Source organism: Xenopus laevis, chromosome 3S (genome assembly GCF_017654675.1).
Source record: "Xenopus laevis strain J_2021 chromosome 3S, Xenopus_laevis_v10.1, whole genome shotgun sequence".
NCBI lineage: Eukaryota > Metazoa > Chordata > Amphibia > Anura > Pipidae > Xenopus > Xenopus laevis.
This window is the reverse complement of record NC_054376.1, coordinates 60,100,065-60,124,773: the sequence shown is the minus strand read 5'-3', so window position 1 is coordinate 60,124,773 and position 24,709 is coordinate 60,100,065. Positions and strand designations below refer to the sequence as shown.

Here is a 24,709-nt window from a genome sequence, read left to right as displayed (position 1 = left end):
ATTACTGGGCCCCACAGCAAATTATTTTTCAGGCCCCCAAAATTTTTAGCAGTTGACTTGTTTTACCAATATTTATTGAAACTGTAAATGAATTAGGGCCTCGTGGGGCCCCTTTACCTCCTGGGCCCCCCTGCAGGCGCAGGGTCTGCTTCCTCTATAGTTACGCCCCTGGTGAAATGTGATGTGATCAGATAGCACCAGTGTTGTGTTAGCTGTAGTGCTTTGCACTTGAAATTGTTTGTAAATAGGTTGTATGAGGTATTGTCATGTATCGAAAAGAATTGCACATCTAACTTTATATATGGCTGCCAAAGGTTCGGATGTCAAGACAGAACTGGCCAATTAATAGGTTACAATAACATTCTCAGTCTAGAAAGGTCAAAGCTTGAGCTCAAACATTGTCTGAGAATACAGTATCATATCTCCTTTCCACACATTGCCAAAGTTTGTTGACTGCTGAAAATCCCATTAAAGTCAAGGTTTTATAGAAAGGTTTGACTGAAGGAAAATGAATCATGAAAATATTATTTACAGGTTATATTGCTGGTGATTAATTGGGTTTTTAAATACTTCATATTGTACCCCAGACTAAAATTCAATTTCCTTCATTTCCCATATATTCAAAACAGCAATTGTATTTTCTACAATTGATAAAGGAAAACGATCCATGAAATGTACAAGTAATAATCATCTCATCTGAAAACTGATTAGAATATCCCTCTAGAAATGGGAGGATAGTCAGCTGTTCAGCTAACTGTGAGTTTACAGGCATCAGGTCCTACAATGATCTATAATGTTTGGATTACCACTTGTGTCTAAATTCTGACTACTATGGGATCCGTTATCCGGAAACCCGTTATCCAGAAAGCTCAGAATTACGGAAAGGCCATCTTCCATAGACTCCATTTTATCCAAATAATCCAAATTTTTTAAACCGATTTCCTTTTTTCTCTGTAATAATAAAACAGTACCTTGTTCTTGATCCAAACTAAAGCTTGCCATAGACGTGCAGATTTACCTTCATATCTGTGCCATCTCCCGACCTGCCACTAACCATTCAGATCAAATAAAGTAGTAAAAGAACAGATCAGACGATGTTCTGCCCCTGACAGCAATCGTACGAAAGTTATGTCTGACAAAAGTGACAGTCTCCCACTCATATTGTCAGATCGGCAAAACATGCAGAGATATTAGCAGTAGCCAACAGAAATTTTCTAACCTGTCCGATCATCTGAACAACCAATTGCCATGGCACGAAAAATGTCGGGACACTCCACACACGGCCCGAAAATCGTACGAAACGGAGATTCATACGATCAAATCTTTGCGTCTATGGCTAGTTTAAGATGTAATTAATTCTAATTGGAGGAAAAAACAGCCTATTGGGTTCATGCAATGTTTACATGATTTTCTAGTAGAATTAAGGTATGAAGAACCAAATTACAGAGAGATCCATTATCCGGAAAACCCCAGGTCCCAAGCATTCTGGATAACAGATCTACTAATACAACCATCTGTAAACACGTATGGCTTTCACATTTCTAAAACATAAAACGAAAGGCAGACATACATTTCAAATGATAACTTACATTTCTTCAAATTCCACATATTTCAGAAATATTATTGGCAAACTGTATATCTACGTTTTTTATAAAGAGGGCAAAAAGGGGAAGACACCTCAGAGTAGATTCGGAATGAAACATTTCATCGTTGTCATTTTTATAACAAGGAACCCTGTGTAATCATACAACTGAAACCATTTTGCCAATTGTGACACTTTATACATGGGCCCCACAGTGTTCCTTCACTCAGGAGTGAAATGGAACATTGTTTTTATGACAGCTAGAACTACTCATAAGCTAGAGTTGGCTGAAATGTCAACATATGTGAATCAAAACTTCTGAATAAATTGTGACTACTAACACAGTCATTTATAAAGTCTTGTGGCATTCACTGTTCTATAAATTCTTGTAAAGGTAAACTGACATAAAAGGAAAGTGATGACTTACATGTTTAGAACCCGTAATTAGCTAATCCATTAACACTTCCTATTCAAAGCATATATTTAGGTAAAAGAAAAAAGTTATATAAAGTATCTGTGGTTTGCTCTGGCTGAACTGTACATTGCCCTGTCCTTGATGAGATTTCTGCCACATGAGGAATGACAGATGACTGTTGTCTTGCATTTATACACATACAATTACTGTACATGCTATCCTTATTTATTTGGATGTTTTTGTCTACTTAGCAATATTAGCTTTTTTTACTGGACGTAAAAGCACTGGCTTCTAAACCTGAGAAAATATATTTAAACTATAACCTGCAGATATTTACTTCACAATGCCCCATACAGTATGCTGCTATTCCTGTCTGGTTTGTGTTAACCTAGTCTGGTCTTCCAACCCTGTCTTTCTTGCTCAGTCTAACAGCTATGGCCTTCTGCTATGGTCATTTCTGCCAGCACTGTTTTATTTTACTGTTCTTTACCTTCCCTGTTAGTCCCAGTGATTACGCGACCACTACTGACCACTTTAGACGCATACTGATAAAATCTGATTTTTGGAACATGAATGATGGCCTGATGATGCCAACCAATATCCATGTACTATGGATATTGGTCAGTTTGCCGAGAGGATGTTTTAAATTTAATCTGATGGTGTACCATATCTGCTAGTGTATTAGCAGCCTCAGTTCCTGCTGTTCTGGGGACGGGGTTGGCCTGTCGTCCTGAAAGAGCAGATCAACCATTTATGGCCCCTTGTATGGTATCCATCAATTTAGGTTTAACTAAGGTACTTATCTCTCTATTAAGTCTCACAATATTTAAAGACCATACAAATGTTAGGCACTCCCCAGTGATTATAACTGGTGATAAATTATCACTTACCTGATACTACAGGTTGGTGATCCAGTTAGTAGAAAACTGCAGTGGTCCAGGGTACTTCTGGCAAGCACCACAGAGTGATTATCTTCTTCTACTTCTTCTACAATGGCCTCTGGTCACTGCATATACAGTAAAGTGAAAAAGCAGTTTTTTTAAAAGTTGGCTTTTCACTCTACTGTGCATGCACACCCACCAAGGGAGAATCAGGAATATGATCACTCCTTGGTGATCTCTGCGAAGTTCCCCCGGCCTGGTGAAATTCTATCTGCAGGAGCTCAAGCCAGGGGTATCAGGTAAGTGATAACAATCACTCGGGGGTGGGTAACATTTGGCTTTCCTTTTCCTTTATACATTACATTTTTGGCTAACTAACTATATTAGAAACATTTTTTATTTTTCACAGCCTATTTACCCAGTTTTTATTTTTACACTGAACAATTCCTTTAAGACCTCTAAGATCTAGAAAACACAATCAGAAATTCTCGTAACTGCAATCAGAAATTCTCTAGTAAATTTATATATATATATATATATTTTTTTTTTAATAATGGTGGGGCAAAGTGACGTTCATGTTTTTAACATCAGTGCTTAGTGGTCTATTTAGTGTACTTTAAATGAAAATAGTTGCATAAGATGGACTGTTTTATGAAATATAAACTGTGGATAATTCTGCAACCTCAATATGTGTGTGTATGCATGTGTATAATGTACCTTTACATATATGTTAAATCTAACCATATTGGGCATTACAAAGGAACCAATGACAATATAAAGACATTAAAATGCAAATTTTTATCTAGGTCAGGGAACTACAAGGTTGCTTCTCCTATACCTACATATAACAGCATGGGGCTAGCTCTCATAATTTCAAGTTTTCTAGAGTTGTGATTTTTGTAGAAATGGGGACAAAAGGGACCTAAACGGACAGTAAAACTAAGGATGTGGGGCAATATCAACAGTATGAAAGTAGTCAGTACTCTTGTCACTATAGCAACAATAGATGGACCAATGAATAGCAGTGGGGATTATTCTAAAATTCAGGCTTTTTCCGCAAACTATTTCAGATTACACAGTATTTTAAGATTGCTGATATTTTGGAGCATGTACGTAAACAATTTGCTTGCTCCAACTGCATTAATGTATTGGTGTCTGTAAGATTTCGATGGCTATTGATTAAAAAGTATCAAACAGAACACTGATCTTTGTGCCAGATGGAACAATTGAAAATCCAAAATCTATGCCAATGCTGGCATCACTTTTTACCCATTTATCAATGTACACAAATTAAATACTGCAACTAAACACAGAACATAACATATAGCTGCTGCACTTGTGCTTTTAAACAACTCATCTATAAATGTCCCAACTGTTCCATCCACAAAGCCACATATTATTAGAGAAAAAACACCTAATGGAAGAATAACACAGAAATTGCAGCACTATCAAAATACTGAGATTGCAAATAATCACATAGGCTGATACCAGTTTCTAGGGATGCATCGAATCCAGGATTCGGTACGTGATTCGGCCAAGATTCTGCCTTTTTCAGCAGGATTCAGCCGAATCCTTCTGCCCGGCTGTACTTCCTTGTTTTCTGAACCTATGCAAATTAGGGGTGGGGAGGAAAATTGCGTGACTTTTTGTCAGAAAACAAGGAAGTAAAAAATATTTTCCCCTTTCCACCCCTAATATGCATATGCAAATTAGGGTTCGGATTCGGTTCGGTATTTGGCCGAATCTTTTAAGAAGGATTCGGGGGTTCGGCCGAATCCAAAAAAGTGGATTCGGTGCATCCCTACCAGTTTCAGAGTGTTTCATCAGAAAATAGAGAATGCACTATACTAAATCGGCACATAAAGATTGCATGGTGGTACATCAATATATAGAGACTTCATTGCATTGTAATAAATCAGCCCAAATTGACTGTGCATTGCTATATCAATACAGTAGAAAACACACAGAACTGAATCAGCATAAAGAATGCCCAGTACTCCACATAATCTCAGGAATGAAAAAGTACTGTCTTGTAAATCAGAACTGAAAAATGCTTCTGCGCATTATTATTTCATTATGACACAATATACTTACTTGCTCAGCACTATAGAAATGGAATTTTGAAAAGTACACTACTTAATTATAAGAGGGTTTGAAGTCTAAGAACAAAAATAATAAAATATGCTTTTAAGTATTGCAGAATTAAAAAAACGTCTACACCTTATGCTACTGCTATCACTTTATTGCAGCATTCTCTCCTGGGGACAAATTTACTTACGGGCAAAGTGGCCATCGCTAGCGAAAATTCGCAAAAACTACACTTCGCAAGTACATTGCCATTTTACTAAAAGGCGTAGAGGGCAATTCTCTAGCGAAAGAGCTCAGCGCTAAAGAAGTTTCGCCTGGTAAAATTTCGCTCAGACGAAGAGCGATCGTTACTCATCAAAGTGCAAATTTTCCACTACTGTACGTTACCCTTTTCACTAGAATCTGCTTTGCCAGGTTATACATGGTGAAATTATAAGATGAAGCTACACCCTCAACAATATTATGTCAGTGATTTCATATCCTGTATGCCGAAAAGTCATTAAAAAAAAAGAAACAACTTTTTTTTCATATTTCAAAGTGGTATTATGTTTAAAAGTTGTAACTGTTAAATATATATATTTTATATTATATTATTTTTAAAAAAAGTTGCAACCATATGTTTTAGGGTGGGCTCATGTCTAGGACAATAGAGGATCTATTTTGTCTTTATTTTGCTTCCTTGGACATTTTTAATAACAAGTGGCCTGTTCAAGCATTTTCACCAACATCTCTAATAAAGACATATATACAGTATATTATATATATATATACCCGCCCTATTCAAATTCACCTAAGTGTGTAAACAAAGTTTTGCTAGGAAGAAAGTAACGCTAGCGAAAGTTTGCTTTGAAATGCTTGCGCTGACAAATTTTTGCTTATTATTTTTCAATAATATTTTGCTGTTCTTGTTTTGACAGCTGTATTATATACATGCCGTTGGCTCAATCTCACTGTGCTTTTGTTCAGTTTCTTTTTTTCTTAGCTAATCATTAAAAGCTACTGATGCATGGTTTTGTTGTTGTAATGTAAACAATAAAATGCCTTCCAGATTAAGAATCATTGATCTTGCATTGATTATTAATGCTTGTGTGAATACTGTCATAAACCACATGCTGTAAAATGTGCCACACGATACACGCCAGGAATAAACTCCCACAAATTAAACAGCAAACACACAGTTGGGGTTGCATGTTAAAACATGCAGTTTGACTCATTCTTTACTAATGAACCCCAAATGAAGCCAGGTATAAAAGTAAGGCAGCTTAGGATCTTACGTAAAGGATGACAAAGCCTCACTAATGTTTATCCTGTTGGTGTTGCACTTTTTATACCACATATGTAATAGTAAAAGCACTGATAAAATCCATCACTCCTTTCACTCCTTTCCAATCAATCTAGAGAGAAAAAGTTATCCAATGGTTTATCAGTGAAAAAGCATGGACTGCATTCAATTTGAGGAGAAAAAACATTTCTCCTAATTCAGTTTCTGTTTTCCCCTAAACTTCAATAGAGCTTTCATGTGATAAACCATGAAATAAGTTTTTCTGAATTGAATTGCAACTCAATTTATACCTCGTCCATATGTTTTCATGTGATAAACATTTTTCTCACTGAAATGAACCTGGCCGAAGTAGATAAAACAAATAACTAACTCCAAAATCAAATCTTATGTTGCAAAGCTGATAGCATGGACCTTCTAAGAAGAAGAAGATTAGGAACCCCTGTACTAATACATGCCTACCAAGAATACACCAGCAAAGAGCTGCAATTCACATGAATGAGCTAGTGCTCATGTAGGTCTCAAACGAACAGGTGTTTTCCTGCACCTGCCTTCCACTGTGTTACACTGCATTGTAACTATGATAGAAATATAAAGCATTTTAACTGGTTAGAACCCTACAAGTGCAGATGCCTAATATCAGAAAAAAGACACGGAAAAAAATACAAAAGAGCAACAAGGGAATATAAATAGGTTCATGGTATTGACATACTCCATTTTGCTCATCTAAAAATGCTCTCAGTTTGGCATTAAGGTGAGTAATAACAGCCAGGAAATATAAATGATACACTGTATTTACAAATAGCTAACATCTTGACATAAGCAGACTCCAAAAATCAATTATTAAAACTTTTTTTCACACAGATTTGTAGTGGGGGTGGGAGAGTGCCTTGAAATTCACTGAGGGTTCAAATTTGGTTCAGCTGAACACTTCCATTTTCTTGCATGGATTCGTTTTTTTCTCATGTAGGTTGCTCTTTTTAGTAGTTTGGGTTTTCAAAAAATTTCACCAGATTTTAGATGGCAAGCTTTTTATGTTTGTAAAAAACAGAGCGTGGGGGGGACGGACATGAGGGAAAAAAAGCAATCCATGCAAAAAAAGTAACCACTAGTAAAGGGCGAATCTGACCTGTTTGGCTTACACTCACCGAATAGAATAAAAGGCAAGGTACAGGATTTGGCAGAGAGCATTAATAAAAACCTAATTTACATGTTAAATTTTGACAAAAATAAAAAAGTGCATCATCTGTGAACAGAAATCGTCACATTCAATTGATCAGAAATTTTAAGTCTCATGCCTTTAGGGGTCTGGATTTGGTTTGGCACAAAGGATTCAGCTACATCCAAACCATACAAAAAGGGCTGGAATTTGACACAATCCTGGCTTTATGAATATATATGAACATGAATAAATCTGCTGGCTATACTTAATTATAATCTACTTTCATATTTGAACATGGCACCAAACCACTCCCCTCAATAACCTCATTGGTCTTTCTACAACTTTGAAAATAAATGTCTCATCTTCTCTTCCAGAATCCCATAAAAGAGATTGATAGATTATGAGGTTATGCAGCCCATTATTTGAATATTTTCTCTACCTCTTATAGCAACTTCCAGCCATAAAATTGAGCTCATATTAGGAATGCACCGAATCCACTATTTTGGATTCAGCCAAACCCCCGAATCCTTCGTGAAAGATTTGGCGTGGGAAGGGGGACATTTTTTACTTCCTTGTTTTGTGACAAAAAGTAATGCTATTTCCCTCCTCGCACCTAATTTGCATATGCAAATTAGTATTCGGATTCAGTTTTGCCGGGCAGAAGAATTCGTCCGAATCCGCATCCTGCTGAAAAAGGCAGAATCCTGGCCGAATCCTGAATTCGGTGCATCCCTAGTTCATATCTCAAAAAACGTGAGGGATCTGTATATTGCTGCAGTTTAAAGCAAACATTAGATTATTTGATTTTCTCGTTACGTATATTCGGTAAAGACAATTACCTGTCAGGTGCAATTTCACACAGATAATTCCAACAGAGGAACAAAAGAAGAGGGTCTGCAAGGCCTACAAAAGCAAAAAAAAAGTGTAAGCCATGAAGGACATGACAACTGACTTGCATGAAACATTATAAGAGAGCGGCATATGACAAGCCCCAGGATTAAGTGCATGAACATTTGAGCATGGGCAAGTATACCTTTTTAAGCAACCCAAGACAAATACCTTACCCACAATAGCCTATTTATATAAAACATACATACACAAACTTGTTATCCACCAGTGCCAGGTTTGTGATAAAAAATTTTTAAAAACTTGCAAGACCAAGTATACACACAAAAATCTGGGGAATATAAAACCTGGCTGAAAAAGCACGAAGACACAAAGAATTAAACAGGTTAGCCAAAATGAAAACCCATTGTTCAGTACTAAGGAAATGGGTAAGGGACTAACACTGGCTGAAATTTTTTTTTTTTACATAGTAAATGTTGAAAAAATACATGTCTGTCTCCTTTAAAATGGAGGATTCCTACAGGTGAATAAAGCATCTAAAAGTTTATTGTGAGGTCCCCTTATATATTAGTACATCATTATCATATCTATTATGCCTCTTCTCCAGTGTAAAAACCCCAATTTACGTATAACTGAAATTTTTCAATTCTTTTATTACCAAGTACCTTCAGGTCCTTCTCCATTAAAAGGTAACGATCGCGAAAATGAAAATTTAATATAAGCTTCATCATACTGAAATAAGAAACTTTGTCAATACAATAAATTAAATATTCTGCATCATTTATGAAATAATCAAGTCTATCTTCACTATCCCACTCAGCATATGGTTCTCTTCATTCTCTCTTAATGTAGCAGTTGGGTGTCAGATATTCATTGACAGTTTGAACCAATATATCTTATAGGAGGGCTTGCTTTGCTAGAAGATGTATTAGAGCTCACTCAAATAACTGATTCCAGTACAAACAAAATCTAATAAAAAATAACTGCCTTTTGCACAAATTCTGCATGTAGAGAGACAGGATTTCTGGTGATTTTAATAGAGTGAGCTCTAATACATCTTCTAGGCAAAAGGAACCACCCCCTATAATATATTTTGGATCTAACTGTCAATGAAAATCTGACACCCAACTCCTGCATGAAGAGAGAATGAAGAGAAACAGATGCTGAGAGAGGAATAGTGAAGATGAACTTGATTATTTTTAAAACAGTACAGAATTTCTTATTTCAGTATGATGAAGCTGACTGGGGTACCACCTTGATTTTATAATCCCGTTTAGGGTATAAGTGGTTTGCATTTTTTTACATCCCAAATGCAAATGAATGATATGTGCATAATATAAATATATAATTTTAATATATTTTTTCCTTCTATTGGTTATGGATCAACCATTGCAGACATCTTCTATAATTTAACCCAACCCATAATTTACACATATTAATATTTAATAAACATATTTTGCATTTTGGGCTAAATGAAGCATGCACTCAAATCTATCAGCTTTGAAAACTAGTGTTAGTAAGTCTTCAACCAAGCTTACTTTGCTGCAGCTGGGAAACAAAATGGGAAGGAAACATAATTGATTTTTAAAATTAACATTTTAGGAAAACAAAAAGCTCTTTCAAAAAGATATTATTTTTTGAAGTGAGAAGCACATACACTATAAAATTCTTCACAGACTAAAATTCTGAGTGCGTGGCCAGACAACTACGTTTGTCCCTCAGTGGGTGGCTGGGCTGCCTATGAATATTATGTTTATTCCGCACATCAATAAACATGCTTTAATAATCTCTCCTAGAGGCAATTGTGCCCCTTGCCCATGATAGATACAGAATAAAAACTACAAAGCACATTCACTCTATGCTCCCATGGGTGACACATTCTGCTTTGATCCATATGCAAATGAATAATATATCATGCAATACAATCATCACAGCCTGAGAGATCTTGCCTGCAAATGAGGTCCTAGTTCATTTCTCCTAATGAATGGCCCTCCTGTTTCAATGTATGGAAACTAGCATAAAAACAAGGGATACTTTGACTGAAACAAAATGGATGGAGACACCACATGATGGATGGAATGTGCCTTATACAGTACACTCACCATACATATATGAGTAGGTGTGTATCAACTATTAAATCAGTGTAATAAATGAGTCTAACAGAGTTAATTATATATGTGGCAGTCATCCCAATTGAAACATATTATATCATCCAGGCAAATGACCCAAAGGTCAGTCATGTGCAACAGAGCATCAGCTTACCGCAGATGTTACACTTAATTAACCTGATCAATGGCGCTAATAACAATAAATAACTAAATGATGTCAAATTCACTGTTTATCAACAGGGTATACTTTTTATTTCTAAAGAGTGTTCTTACTTCAGAGTTCACTTTAAACAATTTGTAACACAGGCATGGGATCTATTATCTGAAAACCTGTTATCCAGAAAGCTCAGAATTATGGGAAGGTCATCTCCCTTAGACTCCCTTTTAAGAAAATAATCAAACTTTTAAAAAAATATTTCCCTATTCCCTGTAATGAAAAAATACTACTTGATCCCAACTAACCTATAATTAATCCTTATTGGAGGCCACACAATTGTAATGGGTTTATTTAATTTAAATGATTCTTAGCAGATTTAAGGTATGGGAATTCAAATTACAGGAAGATCTCTTGTCCAGAAAACAACAGGTCCCTGACCATAGATCAATTTTTTATAGGAAGGATGTTGTTAATCAGGTTAACTTCTTAGAAAAGGGAAATGAAGCACACAGGTGTGCTTCATTTCCCTTTCCTAAGAAGTTGATTAATTTGGCTTGGAAACGGCCTGAGATTGGATGCCCCCTGGAAAAGTAAGTGGTGTGCTAAAGAACAAAATAATTTGAACTGTGTTAATCAGGTTAAGTAATCTGACTGTTGTTGAGGCATATTACTAATCCATTTAATTACAATGTGGTTCTAGTCATATTTCTGGAAGAAAAAAATCCGCTAATTAGTAGACACAAATTTCAGAGGAACAGATATTAACAAATGCAAGGTTTTAAGATATCAGTTTCTTTCTCTTGATGAATCATTTTAATCACTGGTAAATTATTTTAATTTGTATCATTCTTTCCTTTGTCGCTATAAGAAGATGAAAAGAATTTAATCCAAGTAAAACTATGTGCCACTTCCTAAATGCTTTTCATAGGGTGATTGGAGCTCTGGAACATCTAGAAACAAACTAAGGGAGTTGAACCCCCACATTACCTTTTCAAGCAAAGGGTGTCTGTTCTAATTAAAGATACAAATAGAACTGAATGACTTTGCCCTATGGTTTTCAGTTGTTAAAACGCTGGAAATTTGTAAGAATATTGCTAATCAACATTTTTAACAATGGCTAGTAAAACTCCTGTTAATTGCAGAAATGTGGTAAAGATTTTAACTGTGCCTTTTCAAACATGATGTAGCATCTTAGATACTAGTGTAGTCAGCCAGCTAGGTAGTATATGTAAAAGGATAAAAAGGCCAACTCTATTACATTTAAATCTGAATGGAATATTCCATTTTGTATAGCAGTGTAGGATAGTATCATCTTGTATAGATTGGCCCATATAGCTGATGGTAACCAAGACAATATTGATGTGGCTGGTTTACAGTCTGCTACCACTGGAACAAAATTGTCTTCAATGTATTTGAATCAGGGCCGGAACTAGGGGTAGGCATAGTAGGCACTAGGCCTAGGGGGCAAAACCTAAAGGACAAGGAAAGTTGAACTAAAGAAGTAGCTAGAAGTGTTGTACAATATGTTTTGGGCTTCTGTACCAGCCCAAGGCAACCACAGCCTTTTAGCAGTAAAGATCTGTGTCTCCAAAGATGCCCCAGTAGCTCCCCATCTTCTTTTCTGTTGATTCACTGCACATGCTCTGTGCTGCTGTCACTTACTGAGCTTAGGGACCGACTCAAAATATACAGTACACGTAGAATATACAGTAAATGTCACAGTATAAGGTTAAAAGTTAATTATACAGATAATTACTACATGGCAGCACATAAACCAGTGCAACTAGCACAGGGGTTCCCAATCTTTTAGCAACGAGGGCCAGATTTGGTTAGGTGAAAATGTGTGGGAGCCGACCATTCAGCCCGACATTCTTTGAACCATTAACATTACAGGAATCGTGTAGCCTTAGCAGTAATATTTGGGCACATTAGTAAAATGATCTGCCACTTGGTCTGTACTGCTGCCTGTGTGCTGAAAGTGTTAGCAATAGACAAGTACTGGAACGTAGTGACGCCATACTTCTTTAGTTTACTGTACTGGCATGTCAGTATGTCTATTGACAATTTCAGCCCCAAAGAAGTCTCTATGTGCCAGTATGTGTCTATTGCTAACACCTTCAGCACACAGGCAGCAGTATAGACCAAGTGGCAGATAATTTCACTAATGTGCCCATATATCACTGCTATGGGATTCCTGATCGCACTGTGCTGGGGGGCCTCATTATTATTAATTTCATGACGGAGACTGAGGGCAGGTGTAAATTTGAAAACGGGCTGCAATTGGTCCCCGGGCCACACTTTGGACATACCTGAACTAGCATCAGAATTTAATAATCAGCCATGTAGCATCAGCTTATATTACAGGCCAACCTCATTTTCTGCTTGATAAGTAGTGACGACCCATAAACTTAGCTTCTCAACAGCTGCACAGAGCCCACTGAGCATGTGAGTGTCGCAGACACTTTTCAAGATGGTGACCCCCTGTGACAGGTTGGAAGTCCTGGATCATTGCTGCTTTTGAGAAGCTGAAACTTTAGGCTTGTGCAATAAGTTCAGTATATAAAACATGGCATTTTTAGCCCTATTCATTTTTAGGGTTTAGTTCTCCTTTAAGGGGCGCCAGGCACGTACCTTTCACTGCTGCCAACCCTAGTCTGGTCTGCAAAGTCTGGCTGGTTGCAGTTCAGAATCCTGGTAAATAAAGGCAGGCAGCATAGAAACATACAGTATACTAAATGGACACTACTTTTTGTTGTTTTTATTCACAATTGTGCTTCAGGCATCCAGAGCCTTCATAAGGACTTACAGCTTACTGAACATATAGAGACTGCATATATCAAACAGGTTAAGGCTGAAATCATTCATATAGCTTATAAGAGAACTTTAGGCTTCTTTCACCTCGAAAGCCAAGACTTGCTGCTCCACACTTGGGCTGAGCTGACTTTGATCGGGTTTAAACTGAAATATTGATACACTGCTATGAGCAAGAAACACCCTCAATCTCTTAAAGGTATTCTGCCATGATTTTTATAGTGTAGTTTTTATTTCTAAATTACACTGTCTACACTGAATATAATTCACTCTACCATGTAAAATGTCATTCCTAACCCAACAAGTGTATTTTTTTAGTTGTAATATTGGTGTGTAGGCAGCCATCTCAGGTCATTTTGCCTGATCATGTGCTTTCAGAAAGAGCCAGTGCTGCACTATGGAACTTCTTTCATGCAGGCTATTGTTTCTCCTGCTCAATGTAACTGAAGGAGTCGCAGTGGGACATGGATTTTTACTACTGAGTGCTGTTCTTATATCTACCAGGGAGCTGTTATCTGGTTACCTTCCCATTGTTCTGCTGATGGGCTGCTGGGAGGAGGGGAGGGAGGGGGAGATATCACTTCAACTTGCTGTGCAGCAGTAAAGAGTAACTGAGGTTTATCACAGTACAAGTCACATGACTGGAGGCGCCTGGGAAACTGACACTATGTCTAGGCCTATGTCAAATTTCAAAATTAAATACATAAAAAAAAAAAATCTGTGTGCTCTTTTGAAAAATGGATTTCAGTGCATGAGTCTGGTGGAGCAGCATTACTAACTGATACATTTTGAAAAACACCTGTTGTCCCATGACAGCATCCCATTAAGGATTTAAAATGTGGTGATCAGCAATGTCAGCTCCTCCAGAAATGGAAGGGTGATGATCATATCATCATAAGAGTCCACATCTCTGAATACAGTGACTATTGTGAGTTCATGGGGTTAGTGCTGTGCTTGCAGAGTGGAAACAAACTGTCCCATGGGGGGTTGCAGAGAGACTGGAGTGTTTGGAGTTAACACTCTGTCATTAGGCCTAATGAGCATTATGTTTACTTGCAAACAATACAGACCTTAGTGTTTATCAGGCAATGCAACTAGAAAAAGATCCAGAAACAAAGGAATACCGATGAAAACAAGGGGCTATTAGCTCTGGTAATGTGATTTTGGTATGCACAATAGGATACCTTCTGGAAGTGGCAGTAGAACCATTTCTTCGGGGGGAAAACCGCAATATCAAGAGAGGGCTCTGTGTTTGAGATGCTTTCCCCAGCCTCTGGTAACTGCAGGAATAAATTTACAATTTGCAGTGGTAAAAATGGAGAACTGTAAGAAACATTTATCTTTCCCATTCCCCCGGTGTTTCTTCTCCATTTATTAAACATGATAACTTTGTCTCTTTCTCTGTTCGCCCCTTCTTCCTGTTTTTCACTCTTTCCCCACTTCTGCTGTTTCTGCTACTGTCAATGCACTTAGTTAAAGTCTCTCTTGCTCTCCTCACTGGCACACCTTATCTCCCTCCTCTCACACCTTACCTCCCTCCATTCTGCCTCACTTGGCCCACGATCTCTCCCTAGTTAATGGGAGGAGGGAATGTGAAAAGGGGAGAACCATATAGGCAATTAACAACACTCACATGGCTTAGTACAGATCTGTATCTCTACTCTCCCCTTTGTCAATAGGTTCTGGAACAGTTTTATTGGTTTTAAATGAACTAAATGTGTTTAAGGGAATATGTCTAAGGGCTACAGCACGCATGATGTTTGGCTGTCTCTAGCGAGTAGCAAAGCTCAAAATCCTGGAAAATGCTACCCACTCACTGAGATAAATCACTTGGCCCCTCCTACTGCAGTCACTGAAAAGAGACCTCTGTTGATTCCTAGTGACAGGATGACAATCTCTATGTGACCTAGCCCTAAACAAGGGAAGAGGACACACAAAGCCGTATATTCCAAACTGAATACTAGATATGTTGCTTCCAGGACTAAATGACTGGGCACATATTTGGTTTCTTTAAGGCTCAGGAACAAGGGTACAGAATAAACTGAGTGTTTGGCTAAGGCAGAGGTACAATATGCTGTGCTAGATTGCAAATGATAGAATTGGGAGTATCCTTGCTCCCTCTAATATTCTGGAACGTGACCTACTGTTTTTCTATACATATATATCATAGAAAAACAGTAGGTCACCTTCCAGAATATATATATATATATATATATATATATATATATATATATATATATATATATATATATATATATAGTCCGCTCAAAAAAACCGCATCAACCAGGTCTTAATATGAAAAATCAAATATTCAAAATTTATTGTCAACGTTTCGGCTCCATAGATTGAGCCGTCTTCAGGTGTCCTGAAGACGGCTCAATCTATGGAGCCGAAACGTTGACAATAAATTTTGAATATTTGATTTTTCATATTAAGACCTGGTTGATGCGGTTTTTTTGAGCGGACTATGTGATTGTTGTAAACCAGCACACGGGCATTGGATCTTTTGCCGTGTGCACCAGCTACCCAGTATATATATATATATATATATATATATATATATATATATATATATATATATATATAGGTGAAGAATGGCTGCACTCACAGGATTTTCAAGCGAAATAAAGAAAAACTTTTTATTTAGTTAAATAAAAAGTTTTTGTTTTATTTGCCTGAAAATCCTGTGAGTGCCGCCATTCTTCACCTATACATTTACACTGCTGGCTAGGGCACCCAGGTACTCTATCCTGTAAATGGTGTGCACCTCTGGGACTGTATAAATATATATATATATATAAAAACTAGTGGTGAGCACAACTTTCCCTTGTTTGTTATAGTTCTACAAGAGCAGTGACCAGCTCTATGTTGTAGCTCCCACCCCCTCCAACTATAGTCAGGTGATCCCACTGGTGTCTAATAAAAGGGCAGCCAAGTTTGGGAGTTTTACTTTGAAAGCAGCTAGTAAGTTGCAGGTAAAACGTATTCGTCCCTTTTATAAAATGTATAATTAAACCATAGAATTCTTAATGAATCAGATGAAAATTGAGCATAGGACTGGCCAGATATGGGATGACTTTGACGTAGTTGGCCAGCTTAAATATATTGCAATATATGGACAAACAATCCCTGTTTTGTTTAAAGGGTAAGGCATTTTTCAGTAGCAGTATGCACAAAATGTCTCTGTCTTAAATATATTGATAATGGGTTGAGTGCAGAGGAATCTTGTATTTGTCTATATATATATATATATATATATATATATATATATATATATATATATATATATATCATAGAAAAACAGTAGGTCACATTCCAGAATATTTGAGGGAGCAAGGATACTCCAATTCCGATATATATATATATATATATAGATAACGCACAAAAGCCATGAATATCTTGTAAATTATATCCTTATAAACGGTGAGTTCTGATGTCATTTCTGTCACTGAAACTTGTGTATTATAATAAATAAAGTACCCGCAGTTGCAAAATATGAGGATATTAGAAGTTACCTCGGAGTTCCATGACCTGTATAAAAACACTCACCTTCGGCATTGTGTTTTAATATGGTGTTGAAACTCCTCTGTAACTTATCCTTATACTTTACAAGAGGGGGTACTTTATTCACTATTTATTTACCTATTGGAAGGTAAGCTACTTCACTTGTGTGCTCCAAGGCAAAGCAACAATGCTGGCTAGAATATAACAATAAATACCCAGCAAAATATCAGAATATCAATGCATATATATCTAGTCTCAGGAAAGGGCTGCAGGATTAATTTTGGAACCCAGAGATTGGCATTGGAAGCAGAAAAATAGATGGATATATTTCTGGTCATTTCCTGCTCAAGTGGGAATAAAGTACAGCTGCAACTGAACATTTATATTTACAGTTACAATTACTTTTGATTTTGTAACCAAATGTTCTCAAACATAAGCACTTTCACTTTTCTGATATACTAGGTGCAGTGACAGTGCAGAAACAAGAACATTAAGAAAAGTAAATTTAATAAGCAATAAGCAGACCTTTATGACTAGACAGTTTAGCAGGTCTGTGTTTGACCTTGAGGTTGACCTTGGTGCCCAGACGTTAGTTTAGATATGACAGGTGTCTGTGCTGTCAACCCCCCAACCTCCTGTCCAAAGAAAATAAGCTGGAGTAGGGCAGTACTCCAGCCTCCAACACAAAAATTATCAAAGTAACCTCTGTGAGGAGGGTGAAAGAAATGATAAAGGGCTAGGGGAAACCAGAGAAGTAAATGGAGTAAGGGAGAGCAGAATGTTTATCGGGGGACACACCGAGGATTCATGAGCAATGTGATAAACTGGATAAGGTAAGAAGAGGAATGGAGTGACATAGGCAGAGGAATGACAAGAATTAAGATAATTAAGATATACTGAGACTAAGTGTTCAGAGCTGTCCCTGTCGACTTGCTAATCCCATCATCCTCAGCCAGCCAGAAGAGATGTTTAGAATCACAGTGCCTATATGTTTATGGGATATCAGTACTATTTTGGCTGCAGTGATTTTTAACTGACCACCACAGCTGCACTGGGTTAATAGTGCTATTTATATTTAAAAGTGTAAAGCCATTATGCATATTTTATAGCCAAAAATGTAGCTCAAAATCTACTTAATCAGGGATTGGCCTTTCACCTCTAAGTTTGATCACTACACTTGTATAAATGTGTAACCATCTTTGCTTGTGCACCTAGGCTGGTTCAGCACCCTAACATGTGAGAGCTCCCATAGCCACGACACACAACATAAAGTTTAGGCACAGATGCAAAGCAATCATGATTATGACACATACAGATGATTTACACAAGCCCATGTGATACATGTTCTATAATGGATGAGGGAAAGTGAAGTATCATCTCCAAACTGCACTCCATAACTGCTATGTGATGTGTTCAGAAATTGTCTACAGCAGAACTGTAAATAAGGATTATGGAGAAAGGATGCTAAAACAGCACCATATGTACCTAAAAATTAACAGGTTAAATGTTTTATGCACAGCAAGCTACTTGGTAGAACAGTATCTGAATCCTCTAGCTGTCAAACGGTTAAGGTTGAAGCGGGGGAGGAGAGGCGGACTGGCCTTGAGCCCAAATCTTCTGCAAGAGGGAAGGTTCCCAAAGGGAATACTGCTATTTATACTCTTCTTATACCTGCTCTGCCTCACCTAGCAGCATGCACAGTCTCTATCTTTCTCCTTATCATCATTTTCTCCCTCCCCATGTCGCTTACTCTGCCTGTCTTTTCCATGTCTTTCCATTAGCACATACAGATGTGATTGCTAATTCTCTCTGTTGGGCACACAAAGCAGAGGAGGGGTGAGGAAGGATGGAGAAAAGGAGAAGGGGGTGCTTTACCTCAACGCTTTCACTACCTGGTGGCCACTGTAATTCAGTAAATCCATTTTTGGCAGTGGAAGATTTGGAAGATGTTTTGCAATTGTGACAGATTGGAAAGAATGAGCAAGAGTGAAGGGCTCAAACATGCAGAAGAAAAGAATGTAAAAAAAAAAGAATGAACACAGAATGTAATGTCTGGATTCAGGGAACAGATATGATGGGAAAGAGAAAAGGAACAAATGCAAGAGCAAGATGGAGGGAAGGAATGGGCAGAGATAAATTTGTGTGAAATGCTGCTACGGAGAACAAAGAGTGGATTTAAGACAAATGAATAGGAGAAACTGGACAGGAGGGAGAGAAATGCAAGGAGAGATTGGGAGGATAGTGGAATTGAAAAATAAACTGATGGACTACACAAGGTCAGCATGCATCCAGAATGATGAACATAAAGCATCGGGCAACAATGAAAAACAGGGATGAGGCCAAGGGGCCATGAATGCACAGAAGATAGAGAAACCAGTAATAGGATAGCACTTCTCTGAGCAAGTCCATAGAAAAATGTGAAAGAAAACACATATGGGTATGGGACCTGTTATCCAGGATGCTTGGGAACACAGATTTTCCAGATAATGAGTCTTTCCGTAATTTGGCTCTCCATACCTTAAGTCTGCTAAAATATACTTCAAACATTAAATAAACCTTAAAGCAGGGATCCCCAACCTTTACAACCCGTGAGCAACATTCATTAGTAAAAGGAGTTGGGGAGCAACACTAGCATGAAAAATGTTCCTGGAGTTCCAAATAAGGGCTGTGATTGGTCATTTAGTAGCCCCTATGTGGATTGTCAACCTACATTGAGGCTCTGTTTGGCAGTACACCTGGTTTTAATGCAATAAAACTTGCCTCCAAGCCTGGAATTCAAAAATAATCATCTGCTTTGAGGCCACTGGGAGCAACATCCAAGAGGTTGGAGAGCAACATGTTGCTCGCGAGCTACTGGTTGGGGATCACTGCCTTAAAGGATTTGTTGTGGCTCCAAAAAGGATTAATTATATCTTAGTTGGGATCAAGTACAAGGTACTGTTTTATTATTACAGAGAAAAAGGAAATCATTTGTAATAATGTGAATTATTTGATTAAAATGGAATCAATGGGAGATGGCCTTCCCATAATTAGGATCTTAACCTCTTTTCTGTAGTGTTTGCTCGAAACAGTTTAGTATCCATGGTGCTTGTTTGTTACAAAATACAAAACGAGGGAGAAAAAGGACAAAGATAGATAGAGAATGAAAGCCACAAACAATGAGACAAAAGCTAGGTCATTATTTCTCCTCCTCACTCATCCCTGAAGCAAGAATTACCTGAGACCCATTTTAACAGGCCCAGGGATCAAGAGGCAAGAAGTTGCTTCATTAGAAATAGGCTCTTCAGGCTGATGCATCTTATTATTGCAGCTTTTTTATAGCAAGATTAACTAATGATTAATGTGAGGGCTGGGGATAGATGTTCTTACCAGAGGGTAGTACTCTATAGCTGTGTGCGCTGCTGTTGCTTTTAACATGGACCGGAACTAAATTACTTCCATAATAACAACCAGGCAAAAAAATTGCTGTTGCTAGGAAACCATCCCTCTAAACCATCATCTTCTAATCACAGTATGCATGAGGGAGATACATAGGGGTAACCAAATACTCCTGCATCCTCCCTCTAGCATATTTGGTTGCACCAACACACAAATGATAAGTACAGCAAGGGTAGTAGCAGTAGTAAAACAGTGTATTTGCTTCAGAAACACAACTATAGTTTTAAATATGTTAAATGATTTTTTAAGGTACATTGATCCAAATTACAAACAGATATGTGTGCGCTACCTATAAATCTATAAATAAGGAGGAGATTGAAATCCAGAAAAGGGATTTGAATTGGGGAGCAGCTAACATGGAATGGTGAAACAGATGAATAAGTTTAGTGGCAATGTTTAGGACAGCTTAAAGTTGTAAAAGACAATATATTGGAAGGCCTGCAAGGATCCATATATACATCACAGTGACCTTCTTGGATTGAGTATAAATGACCCCCACTATTTTGAGAACCAGATGTGCAAGTAGCTCCAGGATTATCATTGACTGGCGACATGTAACCGAGTTAGGTTGCCAGTATGAGCTATTTGTAATTCCTTTTATAAAATGATCTACGGTATACTACAAAATGTCTCTATATTTTTCTGTTATCGTAAAGGTGCTGTACCTTCCAAAGAATTGGTACATGCAGAATTTGATACAACATGCTATGGTGCTAGTCCCAAGTCCAAGGGGTAACCAGATTTACTGCTGCTACTTACATTATTCCTGTACTGTCAAATTTAACTGAATAGGGTTCTGGGCAAGCAAAGGAGCCGGAATGTGTGACAGGAGTTACAGGGAAAGAGGAAGCTTAGCCATGGAACAGGATGGGGTTAAATACCAATCAGTCAGCACAGTACAGAATAAGAATCCAGAAGAATAGTCAGTAATCAGGTAATCAGGGGGCAGCCCTTAGAGAAATATATAGCAGGTCAAGTTGAATTAACAAGTATCAGTTCTTTAATGGTTCTTTTCTAGTCTCACCATTGCCCAACTTTCTGGTTGCTATGGTCAGTGACACTAAAACACATTTTAAATGTATAGAAACAGACTAAAGAAGCAAATACTTTCAGTTCAAAAACCACCAAAAATTAAAACATGAAGACCAATTGGCAATTATCTAAGAATAAATGTGTATACATGATATAGGAAGTTGGGTTAATTGTAAATTCCCCCTTTAGGTAAAAAAAAATCAAAAGGCTTATGGCAAATGTGGACTTTCAAGTGGAATCCAGTCGTTCCATTTGAATTGACTATAATGAAAATCTGCATACCACCTTATTTCATTAAATGTTCCTTTTTCCATTGTATATCATATTTCTGGTAGAAGCTGATGTTCACTCCCAACATCACTCCTTGGGTAAGCCACAGATTTATTTTCAATGGTCGCAGGCCAATGTGACAAGCAAAATACCTACTCAACCTATGTCCCTATGGTTGAGATAAAACAAAGCCCAGGTACATCGGATTTTACTCACTATAAAAGAGGGGCCGATATTTTGCCGCTCACATAGGTCACATATCAGCTATTGTCAGTTACAATTACGGTACTTTTTTTTTTATACTGTGTTATAGAAAGCAGCTAACATCTACTGCAAAAGTCCTTGGCCTAAATTCTGCAGGCTGTGAAGGTGTGTACATTTTTGCACTGAGAACAATCTTTGCCTATTAATTCCCCTTTAACATTTTTGATGCATTATTTGACTTTGTTACAAATATTATGATAAAAATTTGAGCTATTTAGAAGATGCAGACAATGTGCAAACTCACATATTATATAGGTAGGAACAGAAATAAAGTAAGAAAATCATGTGTGACATAATTCATATAAATATGGAGGTATTATAATATGATTGTTCAGATATAGAATATGAAAAACAAAAAGTATGTTATTGATGGAGTATTAATATGCTTAATAAGCAAACATGATTGTCACTGGGATGGGAGTGATTTTCAGTCATTATTTATTGCAGGGAAGTATCATCCAAATAGAAGAGATGAGTTAGAGACCACTGTGGTATTCTGAAAGAGTAAGATGTTGGGATGGAGTTTCACAGCAGTACACAGCAAGATGCCCCCATAGAACTGAGGAAAATGATTATATTACTTTTGTACCAGGGGGAAGGTATCTGTTAGGGAAAATGGAGTGAAATGAAAATGGAGTCATCGTGGTGGTAAAGAGGTAATTAAAATTGGTATCACTATGGTAAGAATCACTAGCATGATAATGATAAATACAGGTATGGGATCGGTTATACGGAAACCCATTATACAGAAAAGCTCAGAGTTATGGAATGAAAATCTCCCATAGACACCATTTTATCCAAATAATCTACATTTTTAAAAAGTATTTCCTTTTTCTCTGTAATAATAAATGAGTATCTTGTACTTGATCCAAACTAAGATAGAATTAATCTTTATGGGAATAAAAAGCAGCCTATTGGGTTTATTTAATGTTTACATGATTTTCTAGCAGACTTAAGGTATGAAGATCAAAAATTACAGAAAGATCCATTATCTGGAAAGGCCCAGGTCCCAAGCATTCTGGATAACAGGACTCATACCTTTACTGCTATAAGACAATGGTACAGTTATTGCGAATCAGACTCCATTCTGCATTTACCAATTTTATAGAGCTCACAAACTAGCTACTGGTGCTCTAGCCACAGAGACATAAGGTGACTGAACCTAGGCTACAAGTAGCTGATGTAATAATTAAAATAGTTTTTTTGTGGTTTATAGTTAAGCACCTCAGCCAAGGGTCTCAGCCCTTTCTTTATCATTTAATTTAAAGTATGACCTTAAAGTGGACCTCTCACCCAGACACAAACGTCTGTATAATAAAAGTCCTTTTCAAATTAAACATGAAATTCAATTTCTATTTTTTATTAAAGCATTCATAGCTGTTGTAAGCTCATTTAAACATCTCAGCTGTCAATCAAATATTGTCTGCCCCTCCTCTATGCCCTGGGCATTTCAGTGCAGAATTCTGCTGGAGTAGCACTATTAACTGATGCGTTTTGAAAAAAACATGTTTTCAGGCTCCTGCCTGCTCGCTGTAATTATTAATTCCCAGACTGAAGGAAACAAGATTCAAATAATTTATATAGTGTAATTAAGGTTCATTTTGCTTGACTAATGTGATAAAATAGGATATTGAATAATTTTTTTGGGTGACAGGTCCCCTTTAATATTAGGCAGTGAGGACCAAACAACTACTGGGGCACTGCTCTTTATTAGTATTCCTGGAATATAATTTATTTAGGGCTAAACTATACTTCATTATAGTGATGCGATTAAACCACGATTTTAGATTTGCCCATTCCCGTATCCTCCACAAAATATTATGCCACATGGTAAATGGAATTCAAACCTCAAGTACATGTTTAAAAGAAAACTGTAAATATTGCATAAAAAATATTGTTCCATTTCAGTTAGCCACGCACAACTGAAAGGTTAGAATTTAATTCAGTTGAATGCTAATAATTTAGTCAAACCTACAAAAAGTGCTGGTATTTGGCACATTGATGTGGTCCTTTTCTTAAGAATCTCTGTAAGCTTTGCTCATTTGGTGATCTTGCTAGGATCTACATTACTTTGTATGGCCACTTTAAAGGGGACCTGTCACCCCAAAAATTTTTTTCAAAATCCTATTTTATCAAATTAGTCAGGCAAAAAGAACTTTAATTACACTATATAAATTATTTGAATCTTGTTTCCTTTAGTCTGGGAATTCATAGTTATACAAAGCAGGCAGGAGCCATTTTGTGGACACTGTTATTAAGGCAAGCCTTGCATCATCTCAGAATCTTGTTTGTGCACCAGAATGGGGGACCTCATGTCCATCCCCATGCCCTGGCTACACAATTAAATGGTTAAAGAGGTATAATAACCTCTAATAACTTTTAGTATGTGATAGAATGACCAAATCTAAGCAACTTTTCAATTGGGTTTCATTATTTATTTGTTATAGTTTTACAGGTATTTGCCTTTTTCTTCTGACTCTTTGCAGATTTCAAATGGGCGTCACTGACCCCTTCTAAAAAAACAAATGCTCTGTAAGGCTACAAAGGCTACAAATATAAGGCTAAAAATGTATTGTTATTTTTTATTACTCATCTTTCTATTCAGGACTACTCATATTCCAGTCTCTAATTCAAATCAATGCATGGTTGCTAGGTAATTTGGACCCTAGCTACCAGATTGGTACTTTTTTTCTAGAGAATTTAACAGAGCAGATAAGATACACAATGCCAAAGTTGAAAAATGGAAATTAGGGAGAAATTAGGCTGATTGTAATTGGATTATTTACAGAAAGAAGGTTAATGGGCAACATAATAGAATTCCTGCTCTATTTCTGGATTTTACCCCTCAAATCCTCAATTAACTTGATTTAAG

At 37.1% G+C, this 24,709-nt stretch overlaps 1 protein-coding gene across 2 annotated transcripts in view; it reads right to left on the bottom strand.

Moving 5' to 3' along the window:
- The window catches only part of lingo1.S (leucine rich repeat and Ig domain containing 1 S homeolog), a 125,570-nt gene that overhangs the window by 96,177 nt on the left and 4,684 nt on the right, over positions 1–24,709 (bottom strand). The window contains exon 2 of one of the 2 annotated variants that reach the window (XM_041588360.1): positions 8,247–8,310. The exons of the other annotated variant lie outside the window; for it this stretch is intronic. The gene's annotated coding sequence lies outside the window, so the exon portion shown is untranslated. The remainder of the gene's footprint in view (positions 1–8,246; positions 8,311–24,709) is intronic. 2 annotated transcript variants of the gene reach the window in all.